This window comes from Protopterus annectens, chromosome 7.part1 (genome assembly GCF_019279795.1).
Source record: "Protopterus annectens isolate FY-2018-M chromosome 7.part1, PAN1.0, whole genome shotgun sequence".
NCBI lineage: Eukaryota > Metazoa > Chordata > Ceratodontiformes > Protopteridae > Protopterus > Protopterus annectens.
In genome coordinates, this window is record NC_056740.1 from 184572514 (window position 1) to 184585939 (window position 13426).

The 13426-nt window shown below is 43.8% G+C and overlaps 1 protein-coding gene across 1 annotated transcript in view; it reads right to left on the bottom strand.

The window, feature by feature from the left end:
- Positions 1-13426, bottom strand: part of IFT122 (intraflagellar transport 122) — a 2412356-nt gene that overhangs the window by 1058709 nt on the left and 1340221 nt on the right. The window lies entirely within an intron of this gene.

A 13426-nucleotide genomic window follows, 5' to 3' on the forward strand; every position in this document is an offset into this window, starting at 1 on the left:
GTAGGCAAAACACACAGGTCTTCTTTCTGTTACTCTCTTCCAAAAATCTCAAGTACCTACACTTTTGGGGGATGTCTTCCTTGACCCACACACATAAAGCATACTTGTATACCAAGACTGAGAGGAGGGGCATACATCCCTTTTCAGCACCCTGTTCTGGATAACTACTCAAACAAGGATCCATCTGCAAGAAGCACCAGCTGTAGACACAACAAATATGTTTACTCAGAAGAGTTTCTTTTGAAGGTACAGCAGCCAGATGGCAATGCCTGATACAAAACGGAATAACTGCAGGAATGCAGCATCTACTTCAAAGTTAGGTGCCAGAAAAACAGAAATTCAGTCAGGGCAAGATGCCTGAAAGTACTGCCCTTCCAAGGGATGCTCTGTTTCTACTATGAAGAGTCACACTACAGTCCTTGGAGACTGTAGCAGAAACGTAAGCTGCGGACATATTTCTGAAACAAGAACCGGAAGCAATGAGGAAGTCAAAGCTAGAATCAGAGGGGCTGCAGCAAACTGGCATGGAGTGTCAGGTGTACTGTATGACAGAAGAATGAAGCTGAAAAGTAAGGTGTACAAAACAATGTTGCGACCTGTACTAATGTATGGTACAGAAACCTGGGCAGTAAAGGCAGAGCAGTTGAGGAAGCTAGAGGTGATGAAGATGAAATGCCTGACGCGGGTAATAAAATGCACATTGTGGGACAGATGACGAAATGAAAACTTAACAGCAGAAGGCAAAATAGCTCTAATTGCAGAAAAGGTCAAATTTCATTTGAACAGATTACAGTGATTCAGGCACATATGCAGAAAAACAGAAGATGATTTGGTGAAGAAGATATGGGACAGAGAGGAAGAAGGCAAGAGAACATGAGGGTGCGCAGCACAAAGAGGTGGCTGGACTGTGTGAGAGAGGGTTGATGATGATGACGATGATGGTGACGATGAACTAGAAGAAACCATCCCTCATCACTGGAATGCACTTTAAACACATTAAGATCTGGATGTACAGATGTTGTGTCAGTGATGCAACAGGTAGCACAGTCACCTTTGATGCAAAAGGCTATGAGTTCTATTTCTATACAATGTAGACTGATTACTGACACCGCAGTGCAGCATGGGGGGTGTGATGCACTCCTGAGTGTGTCGTCCTTCAGATGAAAGAGAAAAGCAAAGTTACATATGCTTATGTTGGTGGTAGCTCAGGTATCTTTAAAAGATCCCATGCCACCTATAAAAAGAGTAGGGGGGGGTTCCCTGATGCCCTGGCCAATTTTCCGCTAGTAGTACAAATATCACCTCAAGTGGCCTGAAAAGAGGCTACTAGCCTTGTGGGACAAACCTAGTCAACACCAGATAAATAAAGATCTATTGCCTTTTGATTATAAAAATTTATGTCAGTGATGGGTCATCATGGTAAACCAGTGGTTAAAGCTCCAACCTTGTTGATCCAGACAGCATAGTTAAATCTTGACCTAAGGTCATTATCTGTGTGAAGGCTTTGTGTTCTCCCAGCATGTGCCTTCCTCCTTCTCCTTCCACATCTCCTACCATACTGGTTGACTGGCAACTGCACATTCTCATAGATTCATAGGTGGTTATTGGGCTATAAGTACAAGAGCCACTTGGTAAGTACATAACTATCCTATTCTATTCATTCCATCTATCCAATCCAACTGATGAGTCAGAAACTATTACTGGGTGGCATCATGACAAGAGACTGCTGAGGAATCGGTTTCCAAAGGAAGCTGTAAACCTCAAGATCAAATCAAGTTTCAAAATGCCTTCAAACATATGCACTATAGACCTGCTGCGCAAATTTCAACAACAGCAGAGCTCCTAGAAAAGGTTATAGACGTAGCCTTTGATCATGCAGAATGAGCTTTGGGCTTGCATGATAATGGCTTACTGTGACTAGTATAAACAAGGGATATGCAGTTGGACAGTCACCTATACAATGTTATTCTGGACACTTCCCAACCCAGACTGTTAGCTGTAAAGGAAACAAACAATTGTGTTTCTTTCCTGAAGGGCTTGATACAGTGCAAATACAATCATAGTTGTATACTTCCCTTGTTGTTATGATTAGGAAAGAATACTGGGAAATAGATTATTTGACTCTTATTAGATTCAGAGGTGACCTCTGGAATGAAAGATGAATTAGTTCTAAGGAAAACCTTATCTATATGAAAGATCAAGTATGGTCGGGAAGCTGAAAGGGCATGTAGTTCAGACGCTCATCCAGTGGATGTGATGGTCACCAAGAAAAGGGTTTTCCAGGAAAGACACCTGAATCCACAGGTGAAGCTGACTCAAAGGATGTTTATGTTAGGGCCTCTGAAACTAAATTTAGATCCCATGATGGAATGGATTGACTAATTGAGAGTGGGAATTCGTCTCAGGAAGGTCTTGCAGAGTCTGTGGGAGGGTAAATCAATCCCTGGAAGAAAGTTGTAAACTGCAGCCAGTTATACTTTAATTGTTAAGAAGCTAAATCCTAAATCAAATAACATGAACAGGAAATGTAAAACATCAGGGACAGAAGCATTGCAGGGATTGATTTTCTGAGAATCATCCCAATTGCAACATTTGTTAAGATAAATCTCAAAGGTGGAGTAATTTTGCGATGCAGAAAAAATCTGGATGGCATCCTTGCACAGAGCAGGATCCTTGGCCATTACCAGAACTGGAAGAACCAAGTAGTTAACTTTAGGTTATAGAGATCCTGGGGAGGCTTTTCAGATAGGTGACATAACAGATCCCCTTCGGGATCTAGGAGTCAGGGAGGCTTCCTTGTGGCAAGGCATTAACAGAGGGAATCAAATTCATTTGGGCCAATATGGAGTAATGAGGATCACTTTTGATCTGCACCATTTTGCCTTCTGCAGGAATGTGGGTGTCGGGGCAGAAGAGGATATGTATTAAAGCATTCTGGAAGGACACCATTCAACTGGAGCATCACTCTGTGGCTGCTTATCTGAGGGATCAAGGCAAAGGAGGTGCTGCACTTGTTGCTGGATGGGGATGCAAAGAGATCATAGCACAGGTTGCCTCAGTATCTAAATACAGTCTGACATACCGCTAGATTGAGAGACCACCCATGAGGCATCAGAATGGTTCTGTTGAGCCTGTCTGCAAGGTATTTGGATTTTCTAGGAATATGCATTGCTACCAGAAAGCAGTGTAAGCCCACAGCACACTGCCACACTATCACTTGCCTGCTGACTTGGTTCCCCCTTGCTTGTTGACATAGCAAATAACCATCATGTTGTCGGTTTGAATGGAAATCTTGACGCTCCAGCAATGTACGAAGAACTGCCCTCATCTCTAAGATACTGATGTGAAGATTTCCCTCATAAACTTCCAGTACACCATGGACTATCCTCTCCTGAAAATGCCTCCCTCCTCAAAGGTGAGGCATCTGTTGTCTACTGCCAGTGGAGGGGATAAAAATAAAGGATATTCCCCAATGGACATGTGGTGAGATAATCCACAATTTTAAATGCTCCCTGCAACTATTCCTTATGGTGATAACAGAGAAAAAAAGAGATGAGAAATGATCCATAAGTTGATACCACTGAACTCATAGTAACCACTGTAAAACTCTCATGTGATATTGAGCAAACTGAACTATTAGAATGGAAGATGCTATGAGCATCAGAAGGACTAGTCACAGGGGGTCTGGTGCATTGAAGGAGGCCCTGAATTTTACTGTGCAGAATCTGAACTCTCTCCTGATGGAGGAAGACTAGGTGTTTGTTCATATTCATGTGGCAACCGATGAACGGAATGGTTCAGATGAGTTGCAGGATAGTTTTTTCCTTGTTGATAGATATCCCAAAGACAAATAAAATGGGAGAAACTATCTTCTGTCTGTCACTAATGATTCCATTGTTACGGCATCCAGGACCTAATTGTCCAAATGTGCAGATGGGCTGCGACTACTGCCATGCATTTGTTGAATGCCCAGGAAGGCTGTGGCGAAACCAAAGGGCAGGGCTCTGAACTGGTAATGGCTGGCTCTCACTCTTGATGTGTAGGTAAGCATCCTGCAGATCTACCAAGCTCATCTAGTCATTCATCTGAAGACACAGTAGAATCTTTTTCCAGATATTCCAATATCTGTTTGGCTAGAGCCTCATGAAATATATGGGATATAATTCAAGGCCCTGAGCAAAAAGATGCTCAAAGCATATGTCTGCTTCCCTCATGTCCTCAGACTCCCTGTTGGGTGGATGGACAGTGGCTGTGTCTCCCATCAGAATTTTTTGGTGGCAGTTGCCATAATAATGGAATCCACCAGAGGGCCTGTCACTCAGTGTTGTCAATCCTTGGAGGTCTCAAAATCTTATTCAGTTTCCATGGGACTGATTCACAAGGACTGGGTTCCTGCCATTCTCTCCAGACAGCCAAGTCGATAAGACAGTCTTCCAGAGAAACCATCCTAGAAGTAAGAGGACTTCCTCATCTTGAGAGAGGGTCTGTTGGCCAATTTCTCCTCTGGCACATTAGCTCCAGAACTTCAAAGATGACATCTTCTAGAGGGGACTGCAGTGATATCTTCTCTATCATCCAAATCTGAATCTGACAAGACAGACTCCGACAGGGAGTATGTGAGTCTCCTCTTACATGAGACATCAGATGGTGGGTGATCTGATTCCTCAGAGGACTGCTTCTGCATTTGAGCAGACTGCTTGAGGCCTGGAGCTTAACTATGGCCCATGGGTGCAAAAGTGGACTGAAGAGCAAATTAAAGAGTGTCCAAGGGTGAAGCCAGAACTAGGAAGCCTGAGGCCAAGTTCTCAGAGGAAAAGCTGTCATCCTCTCTACAACCTCGAAGGCTATTGTAACCTCCTCTGCATCCATGGATCCCAATCTTGTACGGACACCATTCCTCCTGAGGAAGGGGTGGCCTGTGTCAAAGGAAGAAACCTGGAACTAGACAGGGTGGAAGCCTTTGAGGAGGGAATAAGCACTGAGGCCTCAGAGGCCAAAGTCTAATACACTGAAAACAGAGCCACACTAGATGGCTCTGAAGACAATACCAAGCACTCGACATTGAGTTCATGGAGCTCAGCCATACCCAGGTCAGAAAAATATCGGTGTTTAGTGAGAGTGAATCAGTGCCTCTGGTGTCAAAGTAGGGATTCCGGTAGATACAAAGGACAAAGGCTCTGTGATAAGTATTGACTCCAATGCTGTCTTTTCCAAGACATGGAGTGGGAAAAGAAGAAGACAGGGGATGCAGGACTTACTCACTCCACCTTCAGTGCTGAGGAGGATGGAAAAACATCCATTTCAATCTGCACCTTCAGGAATCGCCTCTTCACGTAGTCCAGTTCTACATCCAAAACACTTCTGAAGGACTTGAAAGATCTCAATGAGGAAACTAAAGATGGCCTGAAAGGTAAAACGGTTAACTCTCACTCTGAAGAAATTTGGCTTGCCAGTCTTTACAGAGAACTATCGAATATAAGTATCAGGTCTGAGAAAATCAGAGCTGAAGCATAATGAATTGACTCTAACCTGAGTGAAGACTCTTCCTTGGCAAGTTTTAGAGCTGATGCTGAGGCCTCGTCATTGGCTTTGCTTTTCCTGGAGTCATTCCAATCCTTCTCATGTTTCTCCTATGGCTTGGATGCATCCCGTGACTTCTTGGACTTGTCTGGCTTGGGATCAAGATAAATGATCTGTTGCATTGATCCAACAGAGCTCTCTGACCTAATGCTTTGCAAAAGTTGCATTCAATATTCAAATGGTCCATCACCAAACAGCAGATGCAGAGATCATGCCAATCTTGTGGGGGATTTGGGGGCCACATTTGTGGCACTCCTGAAACTTTTCTCATTTCCTTTTCCTCCATTTAGACAAAAAAGCACAAGGATCCAAGATAACAAGAACAACCAGAACACATGGATGAAGGCAAGGTGGTTCATACAGCCTACCTTGATCTGGCCAAGGCTTCTGATACCATTCCCCACTCAGGAATCATAGAAAAACCTCACTAAGCTTGGCATCAACCCCTATATCACTAGGTGGGTTGCAAACTGGCTCTCAGATAGAACCCACAGTGTGAAAGTAGCTGACTCCAAGTTAGAGTGCCAATTAGTCACTAGTGGAGTCCCACAGGGTTCGGTCCCGGGTCTTCTCCTGTTTGGTATCTACTTCTCTGAAGTCCAGGCCAACACGAAGGGACTCTGACTGACAACGTTTGCAGATGATTGCAAGCTGGGAGCTATTATTAACTCCCAAGTGATGCTGACATCCTACAGAATGACCTCACTGTGACCAATGACTGGTGTCAGAACCACGGCCTTAAGCTCAATGCCAAAAAATGTGTTGTCATCCGCTTTGGGAAAAAACTGGTTCCCCTGAATTACCGCATTGATGGTAGTCCACTGAACACAGAAGGCATTATAAGAGATCTGTGAACACAGGTTGACAGCAACCTTTCTTTTGATCACCACATTGCCACTGTGGTCAGAAAGTCCTTTTATGTGGCACATCTCATTACTAAGGGTTTTGCATCCAGGAAGAAAGAGGTCATGGTCTCCCTCTACTCTTCCCTCATTAGGCCAATCATCAAGTACAATGCTCCATTTGGCATGTACCTCACTAGACATCTGCAACAACTGGAAAGGCCGCAAAAGTACCTCACAGAGGATCCTAGGCCTTAAACACTTGCCCTATATGGACAGACTCAAAAAAACTCCATCTATTCTCTGTCTCATATTGCCTACTTAAAGGCGATCTCTGCTTGACTTAAAAAGTCATGCCTTACCCAGCTCTGTTAGAAATGCTACATCTAAAGAAATCCCAATACCTCCGCACCACACACCAGAGACCTCAACCTCATTACCACAATTAACAAAACATGCTGGATGGATAGGTTCATAACCCAGAGACTGCCCATGCTATGGAACAGACTTCCTATACATGTCAAGCAGAGCACCTCGCTGACACTCTTCAAGAGAAATCTTGATGAGTGGATGGGAAACAGAAAACTCACCCCGGGGATAACACCAGTGGCTCTACTTGACAGAGGCACTGGGAACTAAGGTCGGGTGGCACTATGCCAAGGTAATCCTATGGCTAGGCGTGTAAAGGCCCCAGGGCCATTAGCCTAGTACACGCCTATGAACCAACACACCCACAAACACAACCACACACACACACACACACACACACACACACACACACACACACACACACACACACACACACACACACACACACACACACACACACGCTATTCTGTAAGGGAAGATACCCTAAATATCAGCAGAAAATACTGACCAAACACACTGCTAATGCAGGACCAATGACAAAGTCATCGAGAAAAGGAGCTCTATTAGGTTAAGAGAAAAAGTGTAGATAAAATAGCCATTATAAGCCTTCTAAGAATGGTACCAAGCACAAACAACCTCAGAAAGGTAAATAATGAACAATAATTAGCAGTAATCAACAATAAGAGGTTAAAGGGGCACTTAGTTTTCTTAGCTAAATGGATCATGTCCTGACACTGGGGAGGCAGACAAGATCTACCGGGGAACTAGCTAAGCACAGGTGCATTGTGGGAAAGAAAAAGATAGAGGAACTCAAGGCTGGCTGGAGCACTAATTTGCATGCTCAGATCCAACAAGTGGCCCAAAGATTTATCAGTCAGATAAGACAGACAGAATGAATAGGATCTTATAGTAGCACTGTATTTAAAATCTGTTAACACTTAGGCTTGATTTTCCTAAGATTGCATACATTTGTGCACTGTATTAATGTAGCTGCTGAATGCAAACTGATGTGGAGACTTTCTTCTCAGGATTCTAGTGAAAAGGGCTGTATAGCTTCGTTGAACTATCCTGGTCAACAAATTGCAATAAATAAATAAATTTAAATAAAGTGTGCAACAAACTAGTCACTGGAATCAGTGTTGTTTAAAATGTATGTTTATTTACAATAACTAAAATTTAGAGAAACGGAACATTTTGTTCATACCAAACATTTTAGTCTCAAGTTAAAATAAGATGTCCATCCATATCACTGTTGCAGTATTCTTTACAACAGGCGGCCCAACATCCAGCCAGTACACCAAAGCCTTTTGGTTATAAAGGTATGTTGTTCATCATGTGTATACTCCCTGTGCATGGCATAGGGCATAAAGGTGTTTTCTAGATGTACCATACTCAGAACTTCTTTACCACCAGTCTGAATGCCATCTTTGATCATCAATCTGAACACTCATTTGTCTGCTGGTTTCTACCACTTTCAGATAAGTGCCCCGTTGGAGGTTTTGGTTTTACTGGTTTACATTTGCCTTGTTTCTGGATGTTGGGTTTCATGTCATCCAGAAACAGGAAATGCCAGTGCAGGAGACAGAGTCCCCATAAAGATCATCACGAACAGTGTTTGTTCTGTTTAGGCACTTCCCAAGACCATGCATCTCCCAAGATTTGTCAGTGCTTTGCACCTAAGACGTTGTGGAGTCAGCTTTCTTCCTTCACAATTTACCTAGAAAACCAATGACTTACATGGTTGGCTAGCTAAGGATACCATGGAAGGACCTTCCTGACCTGAGGCCCACCCATCTGGGAAGAAAAAGGCCAAGAAAGTCTGGTCTGTTTCTTCAACTGTATCACCTCCACCAGACGTTTTTCTTGAGGCTGGTGAAAGCCCAGAGGAATGCCCGTTTTTTTTCTCAGATTACTCTGCCATGACTGCTTCAGAGGCCAGTATGGAGCCAACGCCACGCATATCCATGGAAGTTTTTTCAGTATTTCACCTGAGATGTACAGGGTGAACCTTGACTAGTTATTACTAAAGAGCTTAGGGGAATTCCTCAAATTTTATTAAGAGAAGAAATTTTGACTACCATTACTGAGTGCTGTCAGGGGTCAGAGCCTCCTAAATTACTTAAGGCTGACATCCCACTCAAAAAGAAGCAAAAAACTAAACGTATTTTGCCTGCTCCAAAAGATCCTCAGAGTGAATGGCAAAACTTCACTCAAGGCCTGTTTAACGTCCTCATGGCTCTTAAACCTCCACAGGGCATTTCTGTTCCTGCTCCACCTGGTCTTCTACCCCTCTTAAGAGACCCGGGGCAGGACTCTCCTGAGGAGGAGGATGCTGATTCTGAAGAAGGGTCCCTGAATTATTCCTCCCAGATTCCTTCACCACTTGACAATGGCTCTGAGCCTATTGGTCCTGACTCTCCTTTAGAGATTTCCTTTGGTGATAATGTTCCCAGAAAGATGGAATTTTTCAAATGGCACTGTGCTCAGGTGTCTGAAATTCAAGAGGTACTATGACGTTCTACAAATGGAGTCTCCCAGACCCTCTGTTGTTCCCTCCTGTCCTTGCAGCCTTGCTGGACACCTTTTCCACTGCTTCTCAGGATCTTGACTCCCTACCTCCTGCTCCCAAAAAACCTGATGGGTTTTATAAAGTGCCTGAAGACTGCATGTTTCTTTACACATGTCCTTCTGCTGACTCCTCTGTGGTGTCTGTGCTTCTGAAAAGCCTTCCAAATCATTGACTTCCACTAAATTACTGCCATCTGATAAGGATAGCAGAACCATGGAGAAATTGGGTACAAAGGTGTATACGTCTGCTACCCTAGCCTTTAGAGCTGTTAACTATCAGGCACATATGACTAGGTATGTTTTGGCTCTTCTCTCTCAAGCATGTCAGGCTATTTCTGATCTCCCTAATTTTGAGGGGAAAGCCTCTGCTCTTGCTTTGCTTGGGACATTCTCCCAAGTAGCTTACCATTCCATTAAATGCAGCTATGATGCAGCTGATGCGTCATTTAGGGCTGCTGCTTCTGGACCTGTTTTGTGAAGCTATTCCGGCTCAGATTTCAGCCTTTGCCTGATGATTCCAAGGCTGATCTGATAAATGCTGCTACGGAGTTGTTTAAGTCCCTGCAAGAAAAGGGAAAGGCCTTACAGGAATTAAAGCACATTTTTGTATCTCGTGCCCAAGTTTCAAAGGAATTATCCTAATAAGCCTGCCTTTCTTCATAGACAGTCTCACCTCCCCAGAGGTAAAAAGGGTGGCAGAAAGGCTCCCCTTGCTAAAGCTTCCCAAACTCCTTTGATTCAGAAGCCACCTTTTCCTGACAAACCAGGTGCTGTCTGAATATCCTATTCTTCATGTTCACATTCCTCTTTCTCTGAGTCTTTCCCTGTCCCTTCCAGTTTGGGTAAAATTCATCCAAGACTCCTGGGTTCTTTCCATAATTTGCCAGGGTTATTATATGGTTTGGAAAACTCTTCCCCCCTTTTAGGCATTCCTCAGCCATCACAGGAACAACTGCCCTTTTTTTCCAGAAGTGCTTCAGGGCCTGTTGGCTCAGGAACAATTCAAGAAGTTCCAAATTCTCAGAGGGGAGAGGCATTTTACTTTGGAATCTTCCTGGTCCCCAGAAATGAAGGCACCTGTAGACCCATTCTGGCTCTTTCTTGGCTAATCACTTTTCTGAAGGTCCCTTACTTTTGGATGCTATCCCTTCAAATCTTGTTTCCCCTGATACTTCCTTAGGCTTTTCTAGCTTCCCTGGATCTCAAGGATACTTATCTATACAATCCTATTCATTCTCTTTTCAGGAAGTCTTTACATTTCTCTGTTGCTTCCTGGCATTTTCAGTTTTCTGCTTTGCTTTTGGCCTCACTGCTCCCCCTAGCGGCTTCGCCAAATTCATCGCTCCTGTAATTGGTTTCTGCAGGCTAAGATTGATACAGGTCTTTCCCCACCTGGATGACCTGCTTATTCAGGACGCTTCTCAAGAGATCTTACTTCAGCATCTACACTTTACCATTTCTCTCTTGCAAAGCCTGGGGTTTACTGTAAATTTCCAGAAGGCATTCCTGACTCCTTCTAGGATCATGTATTTCTGGGTTGCAGGATCCAGACTGTTCCAATGCTGCCATCCCTGCCTCCTCCCAAGGCCTTAACTCGTGTTGCTTTGTTTCAATCCCTTCTTCCTCTGGCTTCAATCACAGCAATGGCTTCCACCATTCCTATGCTCCCAATAGCCAAGCTCCACATGAGAAAGTTCAAGTGGTTTCTAAAGTCAGATTGGATTCAACATTCTCATCCTTTAGATTTTCTAGTCCCTTTACTTCCATGCCTCAAGCTGAAACTTCAATGGTGGATTCATCACTTGTCCCTCAACCCAAGGTTTCCTGTTTAACCTCCAGTCCCCTTCTCAGGAACTTTTCACAGATACCTCAGACACGGGATGGGGCATCCTTCAGACTTCTGAAAGTAAAGGGCCTTCGATCACTTTGACAAAAGAAAGATCACATCAGTGTCAAAGATATGAGGGCTCTTCTGCTGATTCTTCAAGCTTTTCATTCTCTTTTTCTTCCAGGGCCCCCCAAGATTCTTACAGATACCACAGTGATGTGGTATGTCAACAATTATGGGGGGACAGGGTCTTATCTCCTATGCAGGTTAGTCCTTCAGGTTTGGGAGCTGGCTATCCAGTACCAGGTGCACCTTCAGACAGCTTACATTGCCTCAAATCAGAACATAGTGGCAGATTCTCTGAGTAGGTCCATAACACTATCCCAACAAGTGGATGCTTCACAGGGATGTTTTTCTGGACATTGTCCACCAGTGGGGTACTCCTCAAGTAGATCTATTTGCCTCCCCTCTGAACAGACAACTTTCTTTATTTTGTGTCAGAGTCCCATGCCTTCTGGTCTGGAAGGTGGACTACCCCTCATTCTCTTGGTAGAGGATGTTTCTTTATCCCTTCCTCTCCCCTTCCTCTCATTTGGAAAGTCCTGTTTAAGATAAAACAGGATGTTCCCAAAATCTTGCTGGTGACTCCCTTTTGGCCCAGACAGTATTGGTTCCCTCTTCTTCTGCATCTTGCCAAGGGCAATCATCACACGTTACCTCACAGGGTGGGCCTACTGACACAAGATAAAGGATCTCTTATCCATCCCCACCTGTCCACTCTTCAGCTGACATTGTGGGTGATAGGGTTTTGATCCCCTACAGACACCTTTTTTCTGAGGACATGCTTCAGGTCCTCCAGGAGGCCAGGAAACCCACTACTAGGAAATCTTACTTATCCAAAAAGAAGAAAATTTCTGTTTGGTGTCCTCCTAGTAATCAGGATCCACTTATTATAGATAATCCTTTGATTCTCTCTTATTTGTGTGAATTGCTCAATACTGGGTTGGACTATTCTTCTTTTACGGCTCACATTTCAGCTATCACACCTTATCTGTCTTTGGCTCCCCCTTTGGTCTCCAGATTTGAGGCAAACCAGTTTCTTAAATGCATCCTTCAAATTAGGACTCCCAGGAAGCTTGTCCCACCTTCCTGGGACCTTAATTTTGTTTTAGAAAAACTGATTCAGGCTCCTTTTGAGCCTGCTGCTTCAGCTTCCTTACAGCATTGGTCCTGGAAGACTTTTCTTCTTTTGGCCCTTACTTTAGCCAGACAGGTGTCTGAGCTGCAAGCCTTTGTGGCTACTCCCCCTTTTTTAGTTTTCCATAAGGACAGGGCACCCCTTCATACTAATCCTTCTTTTGACATTCTCAGAAGTTTGAAAATCAGCAAACCAAACAGCTGATTCACTGATTTTCAAACTAAAATGTCGAACACACATCGTAATGCAGGGGGGAGAGCCCCCTCCGCACTCCCCATGTGGGGGGCTGCTCCCCCACATCCCCCTACTTTAATATACTAACTCCGAGATTGCACTACAGTGGGGAAAGAGATCTTTTCCTGATCCCCGCTATAGTGCAATCCGCACCCACAATGTGAATCTGCAATGAGCGAATGCCAATGTGCATTTGCCCATTGCACATTCGGACAAATTTATTTTGAGGTTTTGCCACTTTGAAAACCTCCTTTCACACAATGTGGATTTGCATGAGTGCATAACGCACTTAAGGTAAATCCTTTTTTCTCTTCTCAGCAGTCTGCTAGTGAGAAGGTTTTGCATGCCTTGGATTTGCATACACAACTCAGATATTATTTGTACAAGACTAACTTTTTATAAATCTGAACAGCTTTTTTGTCTCTTTTCTTCTTAGGTATTTAGGCTTAGCTGTTTCCAAGCAATCCATTTCTTCTTGGATTTCTAAAGCCATTTCGGGTTGCTATTCTTTTCATGGGAAGAGCCTTCCTTCTTCTGTTAAGGCTCATTCCACTAGGGCTGTGGCTTCTTCTGGTGCTTTTTTCTAAGGTTTGGATACTAATTCTATTCTTGAGGCAGCAACCTGGACTTCTTTGCATACCTTTACTAAGCACTATAAGTTGGATGTGATTTCTACAGGCAGAGTTGGCTTTGACAGGACCATTCTCCATGGCTTCTTGTAGTGCTCTGGTGGACCTTCCTCCTCCCAACCTTCTTCCTGAGCTTTTACACTCTCCTTATTGTAAAGAATACTGCAACAATGATATA